The following is a 13,856-nucleotide window of genomic DNA, read 5'->3' on the forward strand; positions in this document are numbered from 1 at the left end:
ACAGGTGTTTTCAGACAGAGGTTTTAAGGCTTATTTCTCTGTACTGAAATCCTGGGTTGCATGGTCTGTCTTGTTCCCCAGTTATTCTTCCTGGTTTATCTGCACACAAATGTGGGACTGCCTGGTTCTCCAGCCACTGCCTTACCCACCTCAGTCCTCCAGCCACCATCATGCCATGTGTCCTCTCTGCCCCTCCAGTGGGTCTGAATGAATGTTTCTTCTTGAACTCTTTGGTTGTTGGACTTCCATACAGTTCAATTTTGTGTCAGTGCTGGTTGATTTTTATTTTTTAATTTGTTTTTGTCCTTGTTTTGGTCATGTGAGGAAGCAATGTGTATCTACCTATGCTTCATCTTGGCTGGAACTAAAATGTGGGTGAATTTAATTAGTCCTTACAGTTGCCCATTTTTACTAGGCATGCTTCATGTTTTAGGACACAGAAGAAAATATTTTGTCTTTCTCTGATCCACATTAAATAATTCTGTTTTTCACTAAGTAAAATTAGTAGGATTTGATGGTAAGAGGTGAAATATCTGCTTTTGCAAAACACTAAAACCATTTCATTACAGACATTTGCCTATCTTGCATGGCTAAAAAGAAACATATTTGAAAACCAAGAACAAATAAGATGAATCAGTTCTTGAACTTTGTCTACTGTCTTTTATTTTTGCATTTCAAAATTTGAGGTGTAATTTATGTGCAGTAAAATGCTCAAATCTTAAGTATGACCACCAAGCAGATCAAGATGACATAAATAGCATTTCTATTATTCCATAAGTTCATTCTTACCCCTTTCTAATTAATAAGGCTCTCTCCCAAGAGGTAACTATTATTCTGACTTCCCTCATGATAAATTAGCATTATCGGTTCTCGAACTTAATATAGATGAATAATTTAGTTCCATGATTTTTAGCTTTTTAAAAAAGATTTTATTTATTTGTCTTTAGTGGGGAAAGTAAAGAGAAAGGGAGAGAAATATCAATGTATGTTTGCCTCTTGTGGGTCCCCTGCTGGGACTTGGCCTGCAACCCAGGAATGTGCCCTTACTGGGAATTGAACCTCAATCCTTTGGTTCACAGGCCCGAGCTCAATCCACTGAGCTACACCAGTCAGGGTGATTATTACCTTTTTTAAAAAGATTTTATTTATTTATCTTTAGAGGGGAAGGGAAGGAGAGAGGGAGAGAAATATCAATGTATGGTTGCCTCTCGTGCATCCCCTGCTGGGAACTGGCCTGCAACCCAGGCATGTGCCCTGACTAGGAATCGAACTGTGATACTCTGGTTCGCAGGCCTGGGATCAATCCACTGAGCTACACCAGCCAGGGCCTCGATTATTACCTTTTTAAATCATGTTTATATTATCATTGTCAATTAGATGTCAGCTCATCATGTTCACTCTCCAATGTTGGTTTTCCTGTCTGTATCATAATTAAAAGTGGATTACTGTTGCTTAAGCTAAATGACTCTAAATTCAAATTGGATGGGTATGAAGCAGTTCATTTTGGCAGAACAGAGTACCCTGGTAGATCTGGGGCATGAAATCCACTAGCATGTGGCAGAGGGCTTACTGCGCTGGGGGAGCAGAGTCATGGACACATTTCTGCATCCAGGTTGCTGGAACAGAGAATATATTAGAATCTGCTTCCAGAAATGGGGTACATGGTGAGGCTTAAATTTTGGGAATAGATTAAGAGGCCATATTAGGGTCAGGGGTGACCAGGGAGCATGTGATGCACCTCAGAATTGGGGCCTCTAGATCCCCCTTTATCCATTTTACCTACCAAATATCTATCTGTCTGTGACTGTTGGTACTAGCTTCCAGATAGGGGTCAGGTGACTCCATCCTTAGATTCTAAAAGGTGACATGTTAGGAAAAAGAAGGAACAACTTTTATAGAGCATATTAAGATAAAGGCTTGGCTGGCTCCTGGACAGGGCATATATGCCCCTCAGAAGCAGGCCCATGTGTGGGCTGGCTTCCACTGCCAGAACTCTGCTAGGTACACTGTCAGTTTTAGGCACTCAGAACTCTCTACCAACTGCTTCTTCTGCCTGCTTCATCCTTTTCATCTTACCAATTGTAATAAACAGTTGTGTGCAGGTAGTGAGAAAGCAAGGTGAGAGGACAGGCTTGTCTGAAATTTCATCTGAGCTCTCTATGTATTATTGGCTTTGTGACTCTGAGCAAGTTACTTTACTTTTCCAAGTCTCAATTTTTTCCTTTGTCAAAAAGAGGGACAGAACAGTAGTCACCTCATGAAATAAATGAGATGATCTATGTAAGTGGCTGGTAGCTCAGTTCATTACCATTTCCACTGAATAGAAAAGAAAAAAGGTAACTATGGGTCCTCAAAATTCATACAAAAGCACTGTGTATTTAGAAGTTATTCCTAATGCTATCAGAAAGAGTAAAGTCCCTGCCCCCCACTCCTCACCCCTACATAGCAGTCTGCTATGATGCTTCCCACACTTACAACAAATAGCAGACAACTTCCTAACTTCTCCACTGGACACTTTGCTACCTGAGGGTACAGATTGTGTCTTTTATGCTTATAGTTCTAATACCTCCATGGTACCAGGGACATAGAGGGCATTCAGGAAATACTTGTCACAGGCATGAAATAAAAGTCTGTTATTTGGTAATTGTGTTCTAGCTCATGTGTTTTTGGTAGTTTTTCTTTGGTGCAGTTAATGTTCTACATTGTTTTGTAGGGAAGGTATGAGTTTCTCTGAATTCTTCAAATATACCCATTAAGCTACTCTAGCTACCTTAAATTGGTTTGACAATCAACAGTAAACAAAATTACTATTTATGAGATGATTCTCTGTTGGAAGGCTCAGCAGTGACACTGTGAAAATAGCTGTAATTTGGAAATCAGTAGCACTTGACTCAGGGAAGGAGTTAGTGGAGATAATAACCTTTAGCTCTGCCAGATACCACAGAACCTGTTCAGACTTCTGGAACAAAGATCTACATAAAAGTATGGCTATTACTTTCACATTATGTTTTTATCTTTTTCATAATATATAATAGTAAAAGTAAGTTTAAGTTTTGACTGTAAGCCCCACAGCCTGAGGAATGAGACTAGCAAGTAGAAAACACTCCCACTTACCAGAAATAACTACAAGGTTCTTTTAATATTAAATTGTTAATATGACAAATAGAAATGAAATCCTTCCTGTACACCTACCTACCAATGAGGGAAGAAAGATGGATGCCACAGGCAATTCCTGTAATGTTGCTAGCCATCCCACTTCTCTTCTCGGCTCTTCTTAATGTCCTTTATGTTCACCAACAGTCTAAATTCTACAGACACAGAACAACTCATCGTAAACATAAAACTCTAGGAAAGTGTTAATGCAACAACTCAGCTCTCCATACTCACAATGACCAGGATACGACACAGCTGATATCCTAACCATTTTTTATCACCAAGTTGTTTTTCATGTTCTACTTTATTCAGGATAAAACATACTTCAGAATGTACATAATCATCCATGCATCAGGGAAAACCTGAAGAATTATTTAAACAGTTATTTAACACATTTTTGATATAATAGTCTTTTTAGTTCACTATTGTTATCCTGCAAACATAAAATTGGATGGAATTTTAAAAAGGAACCTATTTAAATTAAATTTAGTTCTTAAAGACAAAATATGGGGCACTCAAGAAAGATGTTAAAAATTTCATCTTGGTACCATGATAATAATTTTCCTAGAAAAAGATTGGGGAGTGAGAACAGCTTGTAGAATAAAACACTAAGTCCCTTCTCTGCGTTGGTATGATAAACTATTAAGATTGGTTCATTTTAACTATAGTAGTTGAGAGTGTCTGGTTGCAGTAAGTCTATTTAAGAACTTTTCGGCCTGTTAATTATCTTTTTTTTCATTGCCATTAATTTAATATTTATTTTCATTTTATATCCAGATGTAACATTTTCTAAATTAAAATATAATCATGCTGACTCCCCCACCCCCACATACCCCCACGTTTTTCACCACAGAAAAACGTGAAGAACTTTACACACTTGAAAGGTAGAATGCATAGAGAAGTTGCTATTTCACCCTAGTAACAGAACACAATGAGGCTGCACAGTAGATATGGTGGAGTGTGTAGAGAACAGCTCGGAGCTCTCAGCAGGAAGGAGCAGGAATTAAAAGGCTGAGCTTTTAAATGCCACGAGATTACCCTGAAGAGGCAGAGATAGGTCTTTGTTTTTGAAATAATGGAAGACTTGGTTTATTAAAACATGCCATACATACATTTTTATTATGGTAGAAAAACACTACACAAAAAATTACCATCTTAGTCATTTTTAAATAGTTTAGTAGTATAAAGTATATGCACATTGTTGTGTAACGTATCTCTGGAACTATTTTATCTTACTAAACTGAAACTATACTTAATGAATAAAAGTCTCTTTTTACCCCTACTCTTAGGCTCTGACAATTGCTTTTATACTTTCTGTTTCTAAGAGTTTGAGTATAAAAGATACCTCATATAAGTGAATTTATACAGTATACATTTTTTTGTGATTGGCTTATTTCACTTAGCATAATGTTCTCAACATTCATCCACATTGTAGTTGATCTACTTGGAGTAATATTCAATGGTATGTATATGTCACCTGTACTTTACCCATTCATCCACTGATAGATATTCGTGCTGCTACTGTATCTTAACCCTTGTGAATAACACTGTAATGAAACCATGTGCAAATACCTATTAGAGTTCCTCCTTTCAATACTTTTGGGTATATACTTAGAAGTGGGGTTTTTGGATTATACAGTAATTCTATTTTTAATTTTTTTTAGGAACTACCATATTGTTTTCCATAGTGTTGGAACCATTTTACATTTCCACCAATAGTGCATAAAAGCTTTAATTTCTCCACATTCTTTCCATCATCTGCTATTTTCCAGTTTTTTTAAAATAGTGGCCACCTTAATAAATGTGAGGTGATATCTCATCGCGGTTTTGATTTTCACTTCCTTGATTTTTAGTGATGTTGAACTTTTTTTCACATGCTCATCAATGATTTGTGTAACTTCCTTGGAGAAATAAATGTTTCAAGTTCATGTCCTACTTTTTAATCTTGTTATTTTTGTTGTTGTTGACTTGTAGGTGTTCTTTGTGTATTGTAAATATTACTCCACTATTAGATATATGATACAATATTTTCTCATATTTGTAGGTTGCCTTTCACTCTTGATTGTTTCTCTTCTTCACAGAGGTTTTTAAGTTTAATGTGGTGCCATTTCTCTATTTTTGCTTTTGTTGCCTATGCTTTAGACATCATGTTCAAGAAATCATTGCTAAATCCAATGTTGTAAAGATTTTCCCTGTCTTCTTCTAGGAGTTGTATATTTTTAGTGCTTGTATTGAATCCTTTAAGGCATTTTGAGTTAATTTTTTGTACATGGTTTAAGGTAAGAGCCTGACTTCATTTCTTTTCATGTGGATATCTCTTTTTCCAGCACTATTTGTTGAAAAGACTACAATTTGCTCATTGTATAGCCTTGACACATTTATTGATGACCATTTGACAGTATACACACGTATTTATTTCCTCTGTAATTTGTTCCATCAGTCTATATGTCTCTCTTTATGCCAGGATCATATTGTTTTGATTCTTGGTATGACTTTAATCATCTTTAATTTGTTAAAACTTCTTCTTTTTATTTTTATTTAATTGTTGTTCAAGTACAGTTTTCTGTCTTTTACTAGTATAAAGGACACATGGACAACAACTAAGGGGGGTGGAAATGGGAGGGAGGTGGGGAGCACTGGGGGGTGGGCTGGGATGGGAGTAAAATTTGTTCAAACTTCTTTTGTGGCCTAACTGATAACCTATACTGGAGAAAGTTTTATGTACACTGGAAAACAATATGTATTCTGCTTCTGTTGGATGGAACAATCTGTATATATTTGCGAGTTTTACTTGCTATAGTATTGTTCATGTACCCACCCTATTTTTATTCTGTCTCATTGTTCTATCCATTATTGAAAGTGGGATATGAAATCTCATTATTATTGTGTTACTGTCCACTTTTCCCTCAATTCTGTCAATTTTTGCTTCGTATATTTGGGTGCTTGGCTGTCAGATGCATATATATTTCTAATTGTTATGTCTTCCTGTTGAATCAATACTTTTGACCTTATATAATAATGGTCTTCTCATTACAGTTTTTGACTTGATGTTTATTTTGTGTAATCTAAGTATGTCCACCACATGGCATAATTACTATGCCATTTACATGCAACATTTTTTTATCCTGTCACTTTCAGACTATGTGTTACACATAAAGTGAGACTTCTATAGACTGCACATGGATTGATTTTGTTTAATTTAAATTCATTAAGCCACTCTATGTCTTTTTATTGGGGAGTTCAATCCATCTACCTTTACAGTGATTATAGATAGGGAAGGACTTACTATTGCTATTAAAATGTTTTCTGTATAGCTTGTAATTATTTCGTACCCCTTTCCTCTCCTACTGCCTTCTTTGATTGACTTTTTCTGTGGTGACATACCTTGAATCTTTATATTCTTTTTTTGTATCCTTTACAGGTGTTTTCTATATGGCTACCATGGGATTATTAAAACATCTTACAGTTGTAACAATCTATTTTAAACTGATAACAATTTAACTTGAATCACATAGAAAAATCCTACTCCTTTACATCTCTATGTCTTTATGTTATCGGTGTCGCAAAATAAATTTGTGTCCATTATCATACTTTTAAGTTTTATATTATATCACAGTTAAAATTGATATATACACTATTATTACAGTATTACAGAATTTTGTATTTGTCTATATACTTACCTTTATCAGAACAATTTATATTTTCACATTGTCATCCAGCATCCTTCCATTATAATTTTGAAGAGTCACTTTAGTATTCTTTTAAGGCATGTATAGTGGTGGTGAAATCTGTTAACATTTGCTTATCTTGGAAAATCTTTATTTCTCCTTTATTTCTTGAAGGATAGTTTAGTTAGATACAGTATTCTTGGTTGACATTAGATATTTTCAGTACTTTGAATATGTCATTACACTCCTACACGCTTATATTTCTGCTGAGAAACCTACTGATACTCATACAGGAGTGCCCTTGTACATGATGAGTTGCTTTTCTTTTGCTTCTTTCATCATTTTTCTCTGTATCTTTGACTTTTGAGAGTTTGATTATAATTGTCTCAATGTGAGTTTCTTTGGGTCTGCCCTAGTTGGAATCTTCTGAATGTATTGAATCTGATTGCCTGTTCCTTTCCTAAAATTTTGGAAGTAGTGGTAATTACTTATTTCCCCCTACTTTTGAAAAGCCAGATTAAAGCACTTTTATTGCAATAATAAAACTTGAAATTTATATGTAATGCTAGGGTGATGGTTGAGGATTAGGCAGTAATAATTTCTCTCACCAAATCACTACACAGGACAGCAAAGGAGAGATTGAGGGAAAGAAAAGCCAGGAAACTTTGAGATCAACAGGGGAAGCTGAACATCAAAAAACAAGAGAGGCTGAAGCTGTGATGACCAGCATCATTTTGTTAAGACAGCACTTAGGGATTTGTCATGATGGCTGGGTTTTCATTGGGCTTTTAGTGTTTACAAACAGAACCTTCAATGTAAACTTTTAAATAAAGTTATTAAAATTTAGGAATTGAAGCCTGGATAGCAATGAGATTATAAAAGTCCCAAGTATCTATTAGGAATAAAAGCATAGGTTGAGGGGAGGGGAATCGAGGCTACAAAGAAGGCTTCAAAGCTCTCTGCTAGCCTGGGACAGATACCTGTCCAACATACAGTGAAAAAGATTTGCTTTTAAAAGGTAGAGGGTTTCAGGGGAGAGTGGAATGGGGTGGTGGAGTCAAGGGTTCTCCCCTCCACCACTTTGGTTTTAGGTAGGACTCTTAATTTAACCCAATGACATTTTTCAACTTGGAGATGATTAGGCCCTGAACAGTGCTTCAAATATGCTATGGCTTTGTAGCACACAAGCAAGAATGTTTAATATAGAATGTTTAATGTTTTATATAACATGGTATATGCTTCCATTTATTTATGTCTTCCTTAATTTCTTTCTTCAGTGTTGTATAGTTTTTTGAGTATAGGTAGGTCTTTTACCCCCTTGGTTAGGTTTATTCCTAGCTACTTTATTATTCTTGTTGCTATAGCAAATGAGATTTTTTTCCCTGATATCTGTTTCTGATATTTTGTTGTTGGTATACAAAATGCCTTTAATTTCTGAATGTTGACTTTGTATCCTGGTTGTTTTTTTTTTTTTTTGCCAAATTTACTTATTAGGTTGAGTAGTTTTTTGGTGGAGTCTATAGGATTTTCAATGTATACTCTCAAGTCATCTGCAAATAGTGACATTTTTACTTCCTTCTTTCCAATTTAGATGCCTTTTTTTTTAAATATAAATTTTATTTAGTTACTTTTCAAGTACATTTTTTTTTTATCTATTTCTCCCATCCCACCCCCCCCCCCCGCCCGGTCTCCCCCCTCCCTCCCATTCCCCCCCCCCCAGTCCTTATCTCTGTGTCTTTCATACTTGTTCCTCAAAATCCCTCCCCCTTTTTCCCCTTAAGTTCCCTTCCCTCTCCCCTCTGGTCACTGCCCACTTTTATTTATTTTCTTGTTTGATCACTGCATCTATACTATGCAAAGCCAATTTATAGATTCAATGCAATCCCTATTAAAATACCATTGATATATTTAAAAAATATAGAGGAAACATTTCAAAAATTTATATGGAATCATAAAGGACCCCAAATAGCTGCAACAATTTTGAGAAAAAACAAAGTAGGAGGAATCATAATACCTGACATAAAATATATTACAAGGCCCCAGTAATCAAAGTAGTTTAGTACCAGCATAAGAACAGACACTTAGATCAATGGAACAGAATAGAGAGCCCAGAAATGAACCCAAGTCTCTATAGGCAGTTAATATTTGACAAAGGGGGAAGAAGCATAAAGTGGAGCAAAAATAGCCTCCTCAACAAATGGTGTTGAGAGAGCTAGAAAGCTACATGCAAAAAAATGAAACTTGACCACCAACTTACACCATAAACAAAAATAAACTCAAGTTGAATAAGAGACTTAAATGTAAGTCATGATACCATAAAAGTCCCTGAGGGTAACATAGGCATGGAAATCTCAGATATTCCATGCAACAATATTTTCACTGATATAGCCCCTAGAGCAAGGGCTATAAAGAAAAAATTAACAAATGGGACTTAGTCAAAATAAAAAGCTTCTTCATGGCTAAAGAAAACATCAGCAAAATGAAAAGGGAACCAACCATCCGGGAAAATATATTTGCCAATGCTATCATGGGCAAGGCTATCTGATCTCCAAAATATATAAAGAACTCACATGACTCCACTTCAGGAAGACAAACAACCCAATGAAAAAGTGAACAAAGGACCTGAACAGACACTTCTCCAAGGAAGACATAGAGAGGGCCCAGAGATGTATAAAGAGGTGATTAGCATCACTAGCCATCAGAGAGATGCAAATTGAAACCACAATGAGATACCACTTCACACCTGTCAGAATGGCCATCATAAACAAATGAACAAATAAGAAGTGCTGGCGAAACTCTGGAGAAAAGGGAACTCTAGTACACTGTTGGTGGGAATGCAGAATGGTGCAGCCATTGTGGAAAACAGTATGGAATTTCCTTAGAAAACTAAAAATGGATGTGCCTTTTGAACCAGCAATTCCACTGCTGGGATCATACACTAAGAATCCTGAGACATTGATTCAAAAGAACTTGTGCACCCCCATGTTCATAGCAGCACAATTCACAATAGCTAAGTGCCGGAAGCAACCTAAGTGCACATCCGTAATTGAGTGGATCGAAAACAGGCTATATTTACACAATGGAATTCTATGCAGCAGAAAGAAAGAAGGAGCTCCTACCTTTCACAACGTCATGGATGGACTGGAAAGCATTATGCTAATTGAAATAAGTCAGGTGGTGAAAGACAAATACCATATGATCTCACCTATAAGTGGAACCTAATCAACAAAACAAACAAGCAAGCAAAATATAACCAGAGACATTGAAATAAAGAAAAAACAAATAGTAACCAGAGGAGAGGTGGGAGGGAATGACAAGGGGATAAGGGGAAAGGTTGTCAATGAACATGTAAAAAAGACCCATGGACAAAGACAAAAAGGGGTAGAATCAAGGGTGAAATGGTGAGGTGATGGGAGTGGTAGGGGGAAAATGAAGACAACTCTACTTGAACAACAATAAATTTTTTTTAATTAAAATTTTTTAAAATTAATTTTATTTATTTTTCAAGTACAGTTTTTTTTGTCCATTTCTCCAATCCCAGCCTCCCCCGCCCCTTGCTCCCCACCTCCCTCCCATTTCCACCCCCCTTAGTTCTTGTCCCTGTGTCCTTCCTATTTGTTCCTCCAAATCCCTCCCCCTTTTTCCCCCTAACTTCCCTTCCCTCTCCCCTCTGGTCACTGTCCCCTTGTTTAATGTTTAATATATAATAGATAAAAATTTCATCGAAAAATAAGATGGAATTAATATTCTTACATTTCCCTCTCCCTACACACCAATTCCCAATCTCAAGGTGTGTTGTTACTACTTGACTATTATTTAATTGGAAACCTAGATATAAAAGACTGTGACTGAATCTTTGCCACCAAAATGAAAACAAAAAGAATTACTTGAGGTTCATGGAATGTAGTTTAGGTCAACATATATACAAAGAGAAAGAGGAAGAGCAAAGCTGGTTGGCAGGATGCAAACAGTCAGGGCAGATGTTTATACAGAGTGTAGTAGAACATCATGAAGAGCTCTAAACAGATTTGTGTGTGCTCATTGTGGGTAATGGATCCCACTATGGAACGTCCAGGAACAGGAGCTCAGGAAGTGGGCCATCTCTGTTATTCCAGTTTTAGAAGCATCATGTTAAAACAAGAGTGGCATTTGGTGGAGTGATGCCTGGGTGCCCAGTTATACCATAGGCACAGTATGAGGAGATAGTCAGTTTGGATCTCTGACCCACACTCGTCTGGGCAACCCCTTCTTCCCAGCTTAGTATAAACTTAAATGGTTTGTGTCTGTCTTAGGAGAAACCATTTTTTTTCCTATCTTCAAGCATCCCCATGTAGTTTACCATGCAGGTCTGCCCAGGTATCAGGAAAGTACAACTATTTCTGGGTAGATGGTTGCCACATACACTCCCATGGCTACAATGGTGGACACAGGGTGGATGGGTGTCACAATAGGTGTCATGGACCAAGACCAGGCCAGGTGGTGGTTCTGAGGCTTTGCTTCATCCCTGGTAATTATTTCTTAAAAATACTCTCTGCTCCTATATCTTCCTTAGATTTTTTTACACTTTTATTCAACTTTTTCTTTTTGTTTCACTGACTTAATAATTTGAAATGACTTATCTTCAAGTCATTTTTTGCTGATTCTTTCTTCTATTTGATCAAGTCTACTGTTGAACTCTCCTAGTGAATATTTTATTTCAGTTATTGTATAATTCTATTCCTAAATTTCTGTTTTTTAAGAGTATCTATCTCTTTGTTTATATTTTCATTTTGTTCATGCACCATTTTCCTAGTTTTGCTTAGTTGTCCATATTCTCTTGCATTCATTGGACTTCTTTAAGATGATTATTTTGATTTTTTGTCTCATAATTCTCAGGTCTACATTTCTTTAAGCTGTTTCTGTGCTGCCTTGGGGGAGGAGCTCTCATGGGTGAAACTTTTCTTATCTATTTCAATGTGGCTGGTTTTGGCTTTGCACTTTTTTGGATTACTGTGATTTTTTTAACCAGTTTCTGGAATTCTCTTAAAGGGTTTTTAGACAATATATCATTAAGTTGGTGTCTCTGTGGGTGGAGAAAATCTGGGGCTTCCTATTTTGCTAATTTGCTAAAGTTACATTTTAAAAGTGCATTTATATTTGTTTTGCTCCAGCAGAACATATACTAAAATTAGAACAATAGAGAGAATATTACCATGGCCCTGTGTGCAAGGGTAGCACATACGTTCATGAAGTGTTCCATATTTTTTCCTAAAAAAAAAGAATAAAAAGAAAAACATGTGCATTTATTTCCCTATTTGTAACCCTTACAATAGCACTGGTAACTAACTACTCTGCCTGAGGTGGTAATATTGCCTGTAATATTTAAACACCTTAAGGAAATTTAAATACATTATATTTATTCTGAGAAAGCATAGTAACAGCGACATTTTATTCTTACTTTCCAACATAGAAAATAAGAGTTCTAAGAAGTTTATTAGCTTGTCTAAGGTTAGCAGTCATTTGGGATTCAGCCTTCGGACTGCCTAGCTCTCAAACCCTTGTTTTTCTCTACCATACCCTGCTGTGGAGTGGTCTGTTAGAAAAAAATGCACATTATTGAAATACATTCATGAAGATGCTTATTATTTACATTTTTCTGAAATACAATTCAATGTAATTGTCAGTTTATATTTCTGTTTTTGTAATGCTTTAGATGTCAACAAGATATTGGTTGGATTATTCCTTGACCTATGTACCTTTTGCATACTAAGTTTAATTTTTTTTGTCAAAAATTTGAATTACTTTAGACTTTCTAGTAGGCACAACATTGTCATACAGTATTACCTTTAGTCAACACATCATTATTCTTATATAGACTTTTCAGGAAAAGATTAGTTATTGGAAGGCAATGAACTTGACATATATCCAAATAACAGCAAATTCTTAAGGTTGTACTTAAATGATTACCATTTAGCTATTCTAGCTTTGCATTAAAAGCCACTAGAGATGCTACTGTTACAGATTCACATATGTGGATTAATGGTGATGAAGAAGAATTATCCAACAGTCTAAATGTAGAGTTTTTTCCATATCTATTTAATTGCTTTCTCAAGTAGTCAAATGTTTTACAGGTATCTTATAATTAATCTTCATATCTCTTAACTTTTTCATGTAATTCTGATTAATGGGAATCAATAGTACATGTTAATTATGCAGGCAAATGAAGTAGGCTGTACACCCAATAGGTAAGAATCATTATGAGTTCCCAGCCTGGTTCCACCACTTACCACTGTGTTACTCTAGGCAAAACCATTAACTTTTCTGTGCCTCAGTTTTCTCCATCTGTAAAATATATCTGGAAAGCAATAGAATGCATTTGTTTGATGAATATTAAGGTTTAAATGCACTGAGCTGACAAGTATTTGGATCATAGAGCTAAATCAATGAGTCTTAGCTATTATTTTAGGAAAATATAGTATAAGTAGAAATGTTTTGATCAATTTATTTAAGGAAAATATATATTTGAATTCTTCTGAGGCATAGAATAAACTTTAAAAAGTGAGTAGCATATGGTATGAAATCAGATAAAATGTTTCTAAAATGTGTAAATACTTAATAATTTTCAGCCTAGAAAGTACTGAACCAATTTATTTGATCTACAAACCCTTATCATCTATTTAGATGTATAGAGGAAAGCAAATAAAGCCTTTGCTCAGGCATTTACAATCTGCTTGGGGAAGGCCAACATGTTCCTAGAAGAAATAAATAGAATATTAAGTACCAGAATGAGTGGAAACAATAGGCATTCTGTGAAAGAGTGAGCTTGGTGAACTGGAGCAGTATGGGGCAGCCTCATGGAGGAAGACAACTGAATTTCAGGAGTTTGACCAGAGAAGGGAAGATTCTATAAGTAAGGAGGCATTGTGTTACGAAGAAGCCAAACACTTTATAAACATCAGTCAATGTGTGATTTTGTAGGCTTGTTAAAATGCAGAGTCTGATACCACATTTTGGGGCAGAACCCAAGATTTTGCATTCTTAGCCTATTTTCATGTG

The 13,856-nt window shown here is 35.8% G+C and overlaps 1 non-coding gene and 1 pseudogene across 1 annotated transcript; one reads left to right on the plus strand and one right to left on the minus strand.

Annotated features, from left to right (window-relative positions):
* Window positions 1-10,927: 10,927 nt before the first annotated feature.
* On the minus strand, window positions 10,928-11,231 carry LOC119035905 (peptidyl-prolyl cis-trans isomerase FKBP1A-like; annotated as a pseudogene).
* Window positions 11,232-11,959: 728 nt separating this feature from the next.
* Window positions 11,960-12,066, plus strand: LOC128627284 (U6 spliceosomal RNA). The gene has a single exon (XR_008391445.1). It is a non-coding gene; the product is annotated as a U6 spliceosomal RNA (small nuclear RNA).
* The last annotated feature ends 1,790 nt before the right edge of the window (window positions 12,067-13,856 follow it).

This window comes from Artibeus jamaicensis, unplaced genomic scaffold, assembly GCF_021234435.1.
Source record: "Artibeus jamaicensis isolate MK-2021 breed Jamaican fruit bat unplaced genomic scaffold, CSHL_Jam_final contig_354, whole genome shotgun sequence".
Lineage (NCBI taxonomy): Eukaryota > Metazoa > Chordata > Mammalia > Chiroptera > Phyllostomidae > Artibeus > Artibeus jamaicensis.